Genomic DNA, 16,710 nt, shown 5'->3' with positions numbered 1-16,710 from the left:
CATGATCGTACATTCATTTATCACATGCTGTATATGCACTTTGTTTGTTACACCATGCAAGTCTCTATGTAATTGAGGGGGTGGGTTGTCTGTGTGTGGGTGAGCATGACAAGGTTTGACTACAGTATGTGCAGAATGTTTCTGCTTGAAATAGAACGTCATCGTCAGTATCTGATTACGTTAAGTCAACAACAGTTTTCTCTTTTAGATGCAGTTTGGTGGTAATAATGCTTTATGTGACACTTTCTTTCACATCAAAAATGTGTTACTGTAGAAAATAGCATGGCTCATGATTTCTGCTATGGCTACTACCGGGGTAAAAAAACAACGGTAATTGATGGTAAAGCACATTTTCTCTCAAAGTAGTTTCTCCAACAAATCGTTGTTTATCCATCCATCCATTTTCTATACCCGCTGAATCCGTCAGTCGGGTGGGGCGGGGGGGCTGGAGCCTATCCCAGGGGTCATCGGGCGAGAGACAGGGTACATCCTGGACAGGCCGCCAGTCGATCACAGGGCCACACAGAGACAAACGAGACAAACAACCACACACATGCTCATACTCACTCCTAAGGACTATTTTAGAGACACCAATTAACCTAACATGCATGTTTTTGGACAGTGGGAGGAAGCCGGAGTACCCGGAGAGAACCCTCGTTGTTTATCATAAAGGCATAAAACATCTAATTTTTGGTGGTGATGGAATCTGAGATGCCCGGGTTTGCTACATTAACCTAACCATGTGAAAAATGCATACAATATATGATGTTTCTGAAGTGAGTCAACACTGCAGAAAATGCTGTCAGCTGTATTCAATCTGGTTTTCTAATAAGTCTTGATTTTCTCCAGGTGACTAATCCATTTCACTTTACATAAAATGTGCACAACATACATTTGGCATTGAGAAAAAGAAATTAACGTGACATTTTGCAACAGACTTACCAAAACGTATACATTTCAAAGGAGAAGGATGTATATTCATCATTTCATTCTCATTGTGCTTGAAGTCATTTTCTGACAAGAAACGGTTGTTCACAAGAAACACACTGAGCCAAAACTTTTCTATTAGTTTAGTCAAGAATAATGATAGATATTAAACCTAAAAAAAATCCAAACTCTGCTTTTTGTCATGGAAAAGTCACAAAAGCTGTTCTTTATCATTTAGATTGATCAAATTCCTCACATTTTGCAATCTGTTCAAATTTGATCAGAATTCCCTTTTAAGAGCACAAAATCAATTTTAAGTGCACCTATATGAAGAAGAGTGGATGTAATATGTACAGTATTGTTACCGGTCTTCTAGGCAACCTGTGTGGGTTGTGGGAGCAGCTTCTTTCCTTCTTTCTGGAGTGTGTTAATATCCAGAAGGGTAGTGTATGCCGAGAGAGGTGGTTCAGTTACGCATAATCAGCCACAAAGTGTCTAGACAGGTCCAAGTTCCAGCGTAACGGTTATTAGAAAGTTGTATGGCATCTTCATACCCTCATGGAAATAAAGGTCCACTTGTTGCAAAGTTATAACAGTGTCAGCTACACACCAGACTAGAGTGAAACCATTTTTCCTCAGGGCCCCTAAAATAAGCCGACAATTGCCTGTCAGGAACGTCTGGAGCATCTGTGAACATCTGTCTCTTGTACTTTATTCTGTTGCTGAATGTTCAACAGTTCAGTGTGAGAATAAGGAAAAGAGAAGGGGGTGGTTGTCATGAGAGACAAAGCAAACGGCTAACTTAACATGTCACTAATAAGCAACACATTTCACAATAACATGGCCATTTGGAGTAAATGAAGTGAAAAACAAAAGATTCTCATGGTTCAAAAGAGACCAACTCTGTGTGATATCACCAATGCAAACACTGCTTTGCCTATTGTATAAGTATGTACGTACTGGCAGGCAGTTGGAAGTCGCTTTTGGGGTTTGTTCAAGTGCTATATTGTTCATCCAGATGCTCAATGTGAGGAGATGCAACAGGGGGCCTCACCTCTGCTGTTTACTCGTGCCAGTTTGGTGTATGAGAGCCTTAAAACGGAGGTTTCCCTTTGAGGAATAAAAAAACAATGATCTGAAAAGATAAAGGCACTGGTAAGGTCTAATGTTTTCCACTTAACAAAAAGAAAATTGATCCGTCTCAATACCAGGGATGGCTTGTGTGTGAGATGTTTCCTGAATGTACTCTGATGATAACTAAATCCATTGATTCAATGACTAAAAAGGGACTTATTTGTTATTTTTATGGCATTTTACTAAGTTGGATGAGGAATCTAAATTTAAATTCACTTGTGTTAATGGCACTAACTGTAACAGCATCAAAGTGAGACATCATTCAAGTGTTATTGTGTTGATTGTTTCTAATGGGCCTACCTAAAACAGAAACCAAGATATTTTTATTTGCTCTTATTGGAACTGGCACATATTTGACTGAAATATAATATATCCGATTTAAATATAATTACTGATACAACAACTGAGTTTCTCTGAAACTGATTATTCCCATTTACTTTAAATTTTGGGAAATTCCATCCCATGTTTCATTTCAAAAGTACGTGTATTTTTTACTGGTGACAGCTGGTGAAAATGCGATACACTGAGTGAAATTTAAACCATTTCTCTGCGTGTGTCTCACTCACTTACAAACTCAGAGAGAGACAAACAAATAACAGACAATGTTCACCCCAGCGAGCAATGCTTATTGCCTCTTTGAGCAGAAGCCCATTTCCTTTCAGAATGGTAGAAGGGTGGAAATAAGAGACAGTGATCACAGCGGTGTTTCCCCTCAAGGTCAAGAGTAGAAGTTTAAGAGAAACAGAAGTTGAAAAATTGCTTTTTCATCCCTGATGGCAAATATAAATTTGATTCCTCATATATTTTTTTACTGCCAAATTTCACTTTCTGTATGAATAGGATTGGCACTTGCTTCACAAATACACAGCTTCAAATATAAGTTCCTAGCAATGGCATTGCTACAGTGAAGGAAATGCACCAGAGATGAAATGGAAAACCTTGAGCTTCTCTTTATTCAATTTAAAGAATAATATAAATTTTCCATCCATCCATCCATCCATCCATCATCTTCCGCTTGTCCTGGGATCGGGTCGCGGGGGCAGCAGCTTGAGCAGAGAAACCCAGACGTCCCTGTCCCCGGCCACTTCCTCCAGCTCTTCTGGGGGGACCCCGAGGCGTTCTGTCAATCTCCTGCTCCATTCGTCCCTCACTCGTGAACAAGACCCGGAGATACTTGAACTCCTCCACTTGGGGAAGGATCTCCTTCCCGACCCGGAGAGGGCATTCCACCCTTTTCCGGCCGAAGACCATGGTCTCAGATTTGGAGGTGCTGATTCTCATCCCAGCCACTTCACACTCGGCTGCGAACCGCTCCAGTGAGAGTTGGAGGTCACGGCCCGACGACGCCAACAGAACCACATCATCCGCAAACAGCAGAGACCCGATTCTGAGGTCGCCAAAACGGACCCCCTCAACGCCCTGGCTGCGCCTAGAAATTCTGTCCATAAAAATTATGAACAGAATCGGTGACAAAGGGCAGCCCTGACGGAGTCCAACCCTCACAGGAAACATGTCCGACTTACTGCCGGCAATCAGTGTTAATTTCGTCAGCTTTTTTTAATTTAGTCTTAGTCATATTTAGTCGCCTTCCCAATTTAGTCTTAGTCTTAGTCACAATGTCGAAAATCAATTTTAGTCTTAGTCAAATTTTAGTAATTTTAGTCAACACTGTACATAATAGAACTTCTCCACACACTCCTATCAAAAGAACAATAACAAATACCCAAATGAATAAAGAGTAAGCTCTTTCTCTCTAATAAAGGAGTACTGAAATTACTACATCTCCATTTGCCTCTAATTCCCACTATCACAGTCCTAAACACACTTCATCTGACTTATTATTATTAAACACATAAACAACATCACAATGTAACATGGTAACATTACGTAACACTCACTGTAAACATCACACTAATGAGTCGGAGCGGCAACAACAGACATAATAACACGTGACGTGACTACACTCAATCAGAGGCAGGTGAGCTAAATGCTACAACTAGCATACACATGGCGAGTTACACATCAAAGCAACAGAAGCTACGGCTGCAGCAACCTGAATACATTACATAAACAATATATACAGCCATACTCACGTTTCATTTACGCACACACCACTTTAATCAACATTAATCAACAGCTCGATCTTCCCTCTGTCGACTCATCAGAGCACACACCTGTTCTAACCGAGCACCGACAGTTACGCTACATGACCAGCAGGGGGCCGCTCCGCTCTGAACTGACCAACACAATACATCTATAAACGTAACACATCTCAACTTTGGAGCCTTTTCTACATCAAGAAACACTTATATTAACAATTACAAATTACAAATTAATTATAAACAATTACATTTTTTAATGTCCATTCGTCCATGGCTTGTAAATTTCGTCTTGTCTTAGTCTCGTTAACGAAAATAATTTTTTATTCTCGTCATATTTTTATTTTCTGGAAGCAATTTTATGCGTCATCGTCTCGTCATTGTCACGGGAAAAAGGGCCGTTAACACTGCCGGCAATGCGGACCAAACTCTGACACCGGTCATACAGAGACCGAACAGCCCATATCAAGGAGTCCGGCACTCCATACTCCCGGAGCACCCCCCACAAGAGTCCCCGAGGGACATGGTCGAACGCCTTCTCCAAAGTCCACAAAACACATGTAGACCGGTTGGGCGAACTCCCATGCACCCTCCAGGATCCTGCCGAGGGTATAGAGCTGGTCCACTGTTCCACGGCCAATAGAAATTTTGTCTTTGGCAAATTCAAAGCAACTGATGGTTAAAAAGCTGAGTGTATCTGAATGAAGAGTATAATTGGTTCTAAAATTACTAAGTAGAGTTTTACTGAAACCTGGTCAAGTGGGCCAGTGTGACGGAAAGACATTAAGTAGGGCCTATGAGATACCCCCAATTATTCTGCTGACAGCAAAGCATGACAGGTTACAGTGATCGGTTTAATGAGCATAGGTGTCTTGGCACTGTAGATTCAGAAAGTCTGGTGAGGAAAATGATGCAGATAAAATAAATAGCAATCACACAAACAAACATGTGCCTAATTGGGATCAAATATCATATCGATATCATATCAAAATATGTACGCATTACTGAAGCTATTTTCCCAGCTGCTGTAGATTTGTTATATTCATATGATACATTTACTGTTTATAGAGAACGTTATCTTGACAACATTTAGGAAATATGTCATATTTTCATCGCATGTTTAAAAACTGAATCATCGGGGGCCCTTAGCTCGCTTCTGTACTGTTAGATGGTCTTATCATATGTGCAATGGGCCTGTAGCATTCTGTAGCATACAGTAGCACCCGGTATATTTTAACTGAGTGCCTAGTCTCCTAGATTTTGGTCATTTTAAGGAGTTGGTCTTTACAATGTAGTATTGGAGTCACCTAAAAAAAAGTACTGAAACTTTAAATGTAGAAAATTATGTCATCTGCTCCGTCAAATCCAGTTTGTAACAACATGTGTACATCCACGGGTTGCGGATCTGAAATTAAGTAGTGGTGCAACCATTCACATAACATAGTGACAAAAAGCTAACTGTTGATGACAATACTGAATGGCTTTGGCTTATACCATGAATCTGTTTGTCATAGCATATTGGCACCCCTTGATGTGGTAATGCTTGCATCTCACATGCCGTGTTCTTGCCTGAGCTCCAGACTTTCAGTATTTTGTGACACAACATTTCCTCTCTGTAGAGCAGGGGTGGCCAACCGGTCAGAGACTAAGAGCCGCATTTTTTACTGTGTTACCACAAAGAGCCACATCATTTAGAAAAATGACCGAATTCTCTCCGTTACATCTGTCTGTTCTTGACTCGCTCTCGTCTCGGTCACGTGACGCATCAACGCTGATATTAAACCCACGAACCGAACAAAATGAGTCAAAAACAGGCGTGTTTGGAAAGCTTCTTCCCAGTGAGGAGACAGAAGAAGAGGCTGTGACCACCAAGAAAAAGAAAGCTGCATTTTGAAGACATGTTTAAGCGTTACCATAGCGACCAGAGAGCGTTAGGAGGCAGAGAGTCGTTATGTCAGGAGGACACTGCTAATAAAGTTACATACAAGTACACAGTGGATTCAAGTTTATTATTATATTTACTAAATACCACAGAGTCTGTGTTGGTCGTATCATTTTATTTTGTAGGATTTATCCGCCACACCTGAAAGGCCGGTCCGTGAAAATATTGTCTGACATTAAACCGGTCCATGGAGCAAAAACGGTTGGAGACCGCTGCCGTATTGAACTCAAACGAAGCGAACGAGCACATAAAAAAACCCAACACAAACACAAATTTTGATGTGAACGTAAGAGCCGCATGAAACCAGGCAAAGAGCCGCGAATTGGCCACCCCTGCTGTAGAGCATGGAGGTGTAACCGTTGATACCCTTGTATCTGTCCATTACCAGCTAATTCAGCTAGCTGGAATCCTGCTATGTCTTTATGTTGTTTCTCCCTCTTAACAGACCCAATTTTAGGCACAATCTCATTAAAGCACTCATATTGCCACACTGTGCTCCCGTGCTAAAGGGAAAATAATTTCCTCATTACTTTAACCTATTCTGAAGTACGTCACTAGTTAATTTACACAAGGGATATTGTAGACATTGTAGGTCTATGCAATAATGCTGCTGAGATTTCACTTTAAACTTTAAATGCCAAGTTTATTCTCAGAATTATGACTTTATTCTTGAGTTAGTATTTCAACATTATTCTCAACATTTTGACTTAGTTCTTTAAACAGTGCTTCAACTATATTCTCAATAACTTATGCTTGAAATCCAAGCATAAATTTCCTCTCAGTGCCCAATTTGCTTGGTAGGTCTTCCATTATTCTCAATTTTGTAGCTGTCTATCAGAGTCTTCCAAAATTCCTTGTCAAGCAAATATTGCAGTGTGTCCTGTTACATTGACTGATGTTACCTCAAACTAGCTTAAATGCTTAAAGGGCCACGGCAGTGACTATTAAAGCTTATCTTTGCAGTTCATCAGATCTCACACTACAACTTTCAGTTAGACAAAGACACATGACGATAAACTGGGTAAAAATATTGTCTTTATTGAATAAACAAACAGAATTTAATCAAATCATACTTTATTTTTCATCAAACAGGACTCTTTTTTTTCCCTTTTTTCCTCTGAAACCCCCGCCCCCCCGCCCCGTGTCTCATCAGAGAAGCCACCCCTGGAGACATGTTCTAGGGAAAGAAACACTTAACACTATTCCTGACAAGGACGGTCTACTACTGGACTCACCCAATATCCGAGCTAATGTTTGTTTGGAACATGTCAAATGTGCCCCTATTCATTTACCTTCTCGACAGTCCCGGTTTGCCTGCCTGTATGTGCAGTGGGTGTGACAATGCTGCTTTCAATATTGTTACAGCACAATTAGCATTTATTATCATACTGTATCTTTATTTGAAGGTGTTTTATTGATGCATCTATTTTTTGCCCAGACAACTCATGGTCTGGTAACAAATGCCTCATGGCCTTGTGATGGTCTGTGGTCTTGTGATTTAGGACCTGAGATTTAGTGCACCTGCATGCAGAAGATTTATACATACGGTCTCCATGAGTGCTCAATAGCACATGGGATGTCAGAGTCTTCATCATGCCTACTCTAATGTTTAAATGAGTCTTTAATCTCTTAGTTTTTTTACTCAGGAAAACCAATCTACAAATGCAGCTTCACTGAAAGTAGGAACCAGCTGTTTGACAAATAAGCGTCTGTGGCAGCAAGTGGCAGTAACTAATGTGTGGCATGTGAGGAAAACAGCATTGATTATGAAAGAGTCATTTACTCCCTATTGAGAAGCAGTTGTTTGGTGTTGTTTTTGCACAACCTAAAGAATGGTTACTCGATACTGGAGATGCAGGTCACTGCGTGTGAAGGTGCAGCAGATGACATGCGCCACACCAAAGTTTGAGCCAAAGGTGTCAACGTGATCTGGATGAAGGAATCTTTGAAAAGAAAAAGAAAAAAAAGGAAATGAATCATTTGTAAAAAAGCATGTATCGAGGGGATCACATACCAAACCCTCAAAGCAGGGCTCCTAATCTAAACAGCTCTGAGCATATGACAGTAGGAAGGTGAAAGCAATGTTAGATAATGGCACTATCAGGGGAATTAGATTGGAACCCTCAAGACTTCAAAAAGGGTTCCTTACAAAGCCAATTATGCAGCCTGTTTGTCTCAAAGCTCTTTCACACCACAACATTATGTCAATAACCTTAAAGGGGAAGTGCTAAGTAGGACTCAAGGGGCTGTGCAAACTGTCATTGCAAGGTCACATTTAGACCTTCCTGTAATCCAAAAGCTCGTTTACAAAGGTGGCAGCAGTGCTGAATGTGTCCTGCTTTATGTGGAGAGTGGAGATTAATTACAGGGTCAAAGTCGAGATTGGCACGGGCTTTAAAAGCTTAAGTAGGTGAACAGTGCACAGTCACGGACCTCTGGAGTAAACATCTGCACTGCACATGAGCGAGCATCGGGATAAATCACATGCTCAGTCTATTAAATGCATCTGGTTTCAACTTGAGTTTCACGAGCCTGCACAGCAGACGGTTTGTTCCAATCAGCTCAACAACTGTTGGTGTCCACCGATCAAGATCACAGTTACATGAGTTATTATGAATAATTCCACCCACCTATTCTTTTTATAAGCATGCTTTGTTTCATCCTGCTGCGTGCAATTCCTGTATTGTACAAACAAACTACTTCAAAATGAAAAGTTCACTCACACCCACTGATTTAATGCCATACCACAGCGCTTGAAGCCACTTGGTGATGATTAGCAATTAATATGGTGCCAAATCATGGCATACGGTCTTCTTTTGGCTGTGGTGCTACAGTCCTTTCAAACAAATTCACACGATTATGATCGCAATAATTTCAAAATTTGATGAAAAGCAAAAGAGAAGTGTCCGAGCTTGTGATTTCTGAACAACAAAAAATGGCTGCAAACAAGGCTACTTTAAAATTACATTTCTATCTAAAATTGTTTTTTGTACAGTTAAAAACCTAAATGCCGGATTTGACCAAGTGCCGGGAAGAAGAGACGGACCTTCATCTGATGCTTGATCGTCTTTTCATTCACCAGTAAAGTACCCCTGCAGTAGGGCTAAGGTGCATTGGAGAAGGAAAAAATGTTACAAAAACAGAAAACTAAGTAAAGTAAACTATGAAATGTTCTAATCTATCTTTAACTTATAACAATAATTGCACAGCCAACATGCCTATGCCTATGCCTACGGGGCTCTAGCATATGCTGTCTTTCTAGTTCCAAGCTGCAAACTCTACAGACACCACTAGCTGACCTGTAATTCACCAACACGAGCCATATTTATTACAAAACGCTTCTGTTTTGTGAAAAAATATGACTGTGATTCCAGAAGAAGGATCATCTGCCAGTCAGAAGGTTGGTGGTTCAATACCTGGCTTCCCCAGACCACATGTTGAAGTGTCCTTGGGCAAGAAAGGGAACCCCATGTTGTCTCCAATGCGTTCATCATTGGGTGATTGTGTGTGATAGAGAAAAAGCCCTGCATAGGCTCTAATACTGTAAAGACCGAAAGGTGCCGTGCAAGTGTGTGTGAATGGTTGAATGTGGCTTGTGGTGTAACAGCACTACTGATCAAGTAGAATAAGAAAGGTTAGAGTTAATTTACAGTGCATGAGCTTATCAAAAATCCTATTTGTATATGTGTAACAGTCTTCCAAAAGAGCAATCCCACCATACCAATAGAAACTCCATGTCAGTCTCATCAGAAATAGGAACGTTAAGCCACTGATCAGGAAACTGCTTCAAAATGACATCTGGTGATTAAAACTGAATGTTCGTTGCTTGTGTTTTCTTGCAATTTGATATTGTCACCGTTAGCATGCAGCACATGGCAAACATTAATGACTTATGTGTTAGCTAAATCTAGCTTCCAATGACGATTCATTTGACTGTGTACCACATACTTATCAGAAGGCACAGGGTGACAATAAACTGATTTTTCACATTCCCCCATGACTCTCCATTATTAAACAAAGTCTAATGGCATTTTGCAAACTCAGTGTAGTCCTCCAAACTGCAGAGAGCAAAACATTTGTCACTGGAAAGTGAAGGAGCAGATGAGCAGGGAAAAGAAAAAACTTAAAATGTGGAAAATGGAAATAAATGTATATTTCTGAGCTTTTACGAGGGAGTCCTTTCCGAGCTTCTGTCCAATATTTCGGTTTACTCCAAAACAAAAATTGAACGGTTTCAGTTAATATATACTCAATTCAGTTTGACTTAGATTCTGTTTCTAAGGCACAAATCAACAGCAAGAGCCATTACAGTTCAATACAAGTGCAATGAAATGGTGCAATTCATTTTGATCATAAGAAATTTAAATGGAGAAATTTCTCCTTGTTGGACATACCATGATGATCATATCTTTACAGATAGTCAAGATACATTCTTTGATTTCTTTTTGATTCTTTTTGACTACTGGCAACCACGCTTAGGTTCTCTTGGGAGCTGTGAAACTAGTAGATTTATTCTGCCATGAAGGTGGAAAAGAGTTTGATCCAGATTCCTTTCCTTAAAAGTGAAAGATAGCTCTTTGGCCTTGACCAAAGATTGCACTGTCAGAGTGCCCTTCAGTTTATCTCTGGATTTTGAAGATTTCATAGATTCACAGGTCAATGACAAAAGTGTTTTTAGCCGAAAAACATTTTACACCTCTGCTAATGTACGGGGGACACAGCATGTATCATTGCACATGCTATGCTGAGCACACCTTGCCCTATCAATCGTTCAGGAGACCTTTTAATCCTGATACTTCCCTGTGGTACTGGCTTGTCTCCAGCTGGGAGCAGCAAATGTTTATAGGCTTTGGTATCAGTAGGATACTTGTGGTAGCCTGCCTTACCTTTAATACTGGGATTCTTGGCAATATTGTGACGAGTGCCTCTTTAACTTTAGCTGTCAGCTAGACAATTAGTATTAGTGTGAGGCTCCAAAAAAGAGTCAAGCAAAAAAACTGTCCCAGAAGGCTAAAAATGTTGTTCCCAGTGAAAGAGAAATGAAGACTCTTGATCAGCCTGTGAGGTTAAGTTTTAGAGTATTAGTGTTATTTTGTAGAGGTGATTTTTATAGGTATTTTTTTCCTACCAGTGTAGGAGAGAGATAGAATCCCCTGCCAGTGAATTAATGCTAAGTTCAGACTCTGGTAATCGGGGTTTGCAAATGTCTAAAGCAAAAGAGTTCAGTTGAAAACCAACGGCAAAGCGATGATAATGACATGCTGTTTCATGGAAAACCTGACCTTACTAGACAGCAAGCGTAACAAGATACGAAAATGTTGAATAAAAATGATATCTTGGCATGTTTTTCTTCCTGTGGACTGATGTTACAAGATTGGCTGTAAGTGGGTCAGCTTAAGGGCAGTTTTTTTTTTACTTGGCTTCTTCTTTTAACTGAAATATGCTTTTTAATTTTTTTTATGCCTAACAAAGTCATGCAGCTTTCCTTTGTTACCATGTGTAAGATGAATTTAGGAGTAACAATTTTTACTTAAAATGCTACATATTAATGCTATCAAACGTTGAAAACGAGACATTGTATTATATCATGAAAAACAGTAACTCATCTTGAATTTGATGGCAGCAAGACTTCTCAGAAAAGGGACTGTGGCAACAAAAACCGGAAGGGGGTGGTAGCAAAAAGAAGCAACTGGAGGAACATGTTGCTGACAATTAGGTTAATTGGCAACAGGTCAAAACATGATGGAATCTTTCAGAAGTAAAGTTGGGCAGAGGTTCAGATATCTGAAAAAAAATGCTCTCAAAAATTATCGAACAATGTTCCTTAAAATACAAATGCAAAGACTTTGAATATTCACTCAGAGTATGTAAAGTATTAAATATCTGAATATTACAAGAATCTGGACATCTGCATTAGATGCCTGTGGCTATTAGGCCCTCAGGCAGCCATGGATTAAAGACATGCAGATTTCTGAGATGAAAATGACTGCATGGGCGCAAGAAGACTTCCAGAAACCATTGTCCATCAACACAATTTGCCACACTATCGGCAAATGGCAGAATACCAGTATCCAGTGAGGTGAAATCCACCTTCACTGTCTGAGCCGGACCGTGCTCTGGACCACGGTGGACACGTTTTAAACAGTATTTAGGATGAAAAACTTCCGAGTACTGTTACAGTGCCCTGATATGAAGAGCGCAGGCCCCTTCTCATCACAGTAAGGGGGATCGCTCCTGACAGCAGGGTGACAAGAATCTGTAGTTTTCAATCCGTCATATAAAGCTAAACATACATTCCCTTAATAGAAATAATGAAAAGTAAATAATAAGAAAATTGTTTGCTATATTCTCTGGGCCAAAGCTACTTTAAAAGTTTAGCAGTGTTGCTGCTATCAAATTCAATATGAGCTAATCTTTTTAATGAAATAGTAAAATATCTGACTTTCAGCATTTTATATATTTTCCATATTCAATTGTGAATTAATTTTTTTGTTTTTGACATTTGCATATAACCTTGCCCTGGCCTTTGCTTTTTGCATGTACTTAACCTTCAATCATCTTCTCACTTGTCAGAGTCAACCATAATTCTATAATGGTAATGTAACACCACCTCAGTGCTGGAAGAGACACCTGCTATTTTAATAATACCTCTTCTGCGGCTAGAAACGGTTGATATGCACAAGGTCCGCCTACAATGAAAAGCTCTAATATTTAACAGCATGTACTCCTGAACTGATCCTTCAAGAATACACCAATCAGTCAGAACACTAGTACCTCTGACGGGTGTGTTGAAAGCAGTGTTAGAGTCCACCTAAAGATCGCTGCTGCCAGTGTTTTTACTGTTGTTGCTGCTTGGTGTATATACTCGCAGGTATATCATGCACTTGTGTCGGCGTCGGAGTCATACAGCTATGCATCAACAGTCACGATGAAGAAAGGTTTGATCTCTAGGACTGAAGTCTGAAGTGAAAATGTAAGGCAAAATGTTTTTCATTCTCTATGTCATTAATCAAATGCATTTTGCTGCAAAGAAAAGAGAAATGTCATACCTGATGTTTTGCCCTATCTTTATTCAGCAATATACAGTATGTTATTATAGATACAATAAAGTAATAATATGTATTTCAGTTCGAGAAGAACAAACTGAAAAATGGCATAAATATGCAATGTATGCAAACCAAATCCACAGTAAATCTGACATTTATTCACCTCACTTCTCACCAGATGCATACTCACAAACTTTTACTTGTATGTTCATTAGCTACTTAATGTATTCATTCTTTCATTCATTTGTTTATTCAACAAGTGCTTTGACCTCAGAATACGGAGAAATGGAGGCCGGTGCTCTGTTGGGTTTTCTCATAATGTATCTATCAGGTCTGTCCGTCCGTTTCTCTGGTGCATCAACTTAACTTATCTTTGCTCTGCAGTTGTGTTTGTACTTGATCTCTTAAATGTTGCTTTGTGACAAACAACACAGGCTGACATCTAAATGACACAAGAGAAAAGAAATTGATGAAAGCACATTCTGTTTACATCCCCACCGGAAGACAAAATGAATAAGCAAAAGCATCAATCACTCAGTTCATATGCATTGCTCATAAGGACAGCTGATACCCCAGCATGTGGATTGGCAACCCAGTCTAATGGCAAAATCAAAATGGCAATGCAAAGTGAATCGGATTATTCGCGTCCATAGACATGGTTTTTGCTGTTTCTTCGTGCTAAAGCACACAAAAGCAAATCCCTATAGTAATACAGTGCCACAGCATTTCATCAAATGAACATGTATTGACTGTCGTATCACAGTTGAAAGGCGAGATCAGACAGATTGGAGGATGTCAGTGGAAGCCGAGCCTGAACCCTGTCCTGACCACTACTACCATTCAGTAACTTTAATTTGGAACGTTGTTTTTTTTTGATTCAGTTGGTGCTTCCTTGTGCTTCATTGCTTTAATTTGTTTAGTCAGACTCGTTCATTACAAACTGCTTGGTTAAGCGTGTATTAAAATGAGATGGTGAGGGTTATGAAAAGTTCTTGGTTGATGTTGGGTATTTAAAACCAGGTGGCTAAGGTTAGGAAAACATTTTGGCTTGTAATAAAACTTTCCCTTGAATAACATGTTGCATCAAAATGTAATTTTTCTAGATTAGTGGCTTCCCAATCCAGACCCTTAGCTAAAAACACAAAACATGCTGAAACGAGATGTCCTATTGAAATACATTACTCTGATGCCTTGATGAAAATAAATAAATAGACAATAGGCAAGGCAAGGCAAGTTTATTTGTATAGCACAATTCAACAACAAGGGGTTTCAAAGTGCTTTACAGATACATTAAAACAGTTGAAATAAAAAGCATGATTTCAATTTTAAACAAAAAATGAATAAATAAGAACAATAGATCAAATCAGTAGTTAAAATATGATTAAGTTTTGAATCTCAAGCTTCAGATTTGGAGCTTTATTCAAATGCAGCTGAAAATAGGTGTGTCTTCAACCTGGACTTAAATACACAGAGTGTTTCAGCTGTAGCCTATTGTATGCTTTTCCTTGATACTCGGCTGGGCTGAAACAGACAGGTGGACAGCCACATAAACAGTTGTCTTTTTCTTTTTGTAGCTACATTCCACTTTTTACTTTACAGTACACAAAACTTAAATTTGACAAGACATGTTGGAGTTTTTTTCTCTGTTTAATAATGGCCCGCAATTCAAGGCAATTAAAGATGGAAAACATGCCTGGGAAGGTGAATAAACCCAGCAGAGAGTGCTCTTATTTCTGTTAATGATGGTGCGCTTAATCACTGGTTTATCTAATAAGTGACTTTAGGTGGGGTCCCCTTACCAGAAATTGCTTTCTACAACATATAATTAAGTAGTGATACTCCCATCCGCAACAGTGAGCACCACCAGGTATAATTGTCCTTCCTTCTGACATTGGGGCTGGGTGTCATCATGAGCTTCTTGCATGATTTAATCTTTTGACCCGTTTGACCTTTTGACAAATCCTGTACTTAAAATCTAAGCAGCCACTTCTGCATTTTCAATTTATATTATTTTTTTCTCACAAAAACGCTTATAATGAATTCAGTCATTTCCCTATCTCCTATTCAGTTGGACACACAAACACTGTCAACAAAGAACAAACACCACAAGGGAACGGACATGTTGCTGAGAGCTACACACCAAGAAATGGCCACAATCCTGGAAAGAATAATGGCACCCGGTGGAGGGCAAGCATTTCCCCACCTAATAATTACCCCAGAAATGGAATGGAAATAATAAGATTCTGCTAGCACAATGCAGTGGCCTGTCCAAATGCAATACATGTCGTATCCAACCTCTCTACAGTTTGCTTGCCTTGCTGTCTATATCCAAACATTTATGTATTTGGCACTTGCCTCTCCAGGAAAGGCAGGTCGCAGAGGTTAAATGGTTTTATTTGCTATTGCCTGTTTGGTCTGCTGATCTCCATGCTCCTGTGAAATTGCTGTTGTATTATAGCTGTATCTGTCCACTGAAAGAAATCTACAATGAAAGACAACAGCTGTGAAAACAGATTTTACTCAGGTGCTTTTCACTTTTGAGCATTATTACACATGCACGCCAATACAATAAAGAATGGCTCATGCTGAGGACTTGGGGGAGGACAGGAGGACAAAATTCACCCAACAGTTCACCAACAGTTATGAAACTCCTCTGTTCACATCAGCTACCTCCAGCCTTTATCCATTCATTCAAAGTCTTCTCCTATTCCGAAAGCCTAAAGTTGAGAAAGCATTGAAACTTGTGTCAAATGCTGAGTAAATTTATGCTCTATATTAGACCCCCACCTCTGATTTGCGTATAGGCACAGATGTTTAAGAAGATCATTATTCTGTTGAGATCAATTCTATTATATTGAATTGGGCTGAATGGAATGGCTGAATTAGAATATAATTTGGTTGAAATTGATTAAATTTGGTGATAATTGGATTGAACCGGACTGTATTTAAACATGTTAGAATGAACTGTACTGAATTAGATTATATCTGGATTGAATTGGACTATATTTAAGGCGTAAGCAAGGAAGCTGCAAATCCTGTCTAACCACGGAGTCAGGAGGAGCAGTATAGTTTTTCATCCACATTACGTAAAATTTACCAGATCGTTTCCCTTGAGGAGCTGCTGAGGGAGTTAAAGGAGTTTGAAAATCCAGTGCACGTGTGTTTTGTGGAATTGGAGAATAGTTATGACTGTCTCCCTTGGAGAATTCTTTAGGGGGTGTACAGGAAATATGGGGCAATGGGCTGTGTTGCGGGCTATTAGGTCTCTGTATAACCAAAGCAAGAGCGGTGTCCTCATCCTTGGCACAAATTCAAGCTCGTTTATGATTGGTTTTGGACTTTGCCAGGGCTTGCCCTCATCACTAATGTCTGTGGTGTTCATGGACAGGATGTCCAGGCATAGTTTGGGAGAGTAGGGGATATGGTTTGACAAACTAAGGGCTTCATCTCTACTCTTTGTGGATGATGTTCTTCTGTTAGTCCTTTTTCAAGCCATGACTTCCAATACAATGTGCAGCAGTTTGCAGCAGGGATGAGAGTCATCCCCTCCAAAGTCCCATAG

The 16,710-nt window shown here is 39.7% G+C and overlaps 1 protein-coding gene across 1 annotated transcript in view; it reads left to right on the top strand.

Moving 5' to 3' along the window:
• The window catches only part of lingo1a (leucine rich repeat and Ig domain containing 1a), a 147,301-nt gene that overhangs the window by 89,977 nt on the left and 40,614 nt on the right, over positions 1 to 16,710 (top strand). The gene's annotated exons all lie outside the window — the stretch shown is intronic.

The sequence above is a fragment of the Odontesthes bonariensis genome, chromosome 7, assembly GCF_027942865.1.
Source record: "Odontesthes bonariensis isolate fOdoBon6 chromosome 7, fOdoBon6.hap1, whole genome shotgun sequence".
NCBI classification, from domain to species: Eukaryota; Metazoa; Chordata; class Actinopteri; order Atheriniformes; family Atherinopsidae; genus Odontesthes; species Odontesthes bonariensis.
The sequence above is the reverse complement of the archived record's forward strand: the minus strand, read 5'-3'. Positions and strand labels throughout refer to the sequence as shown.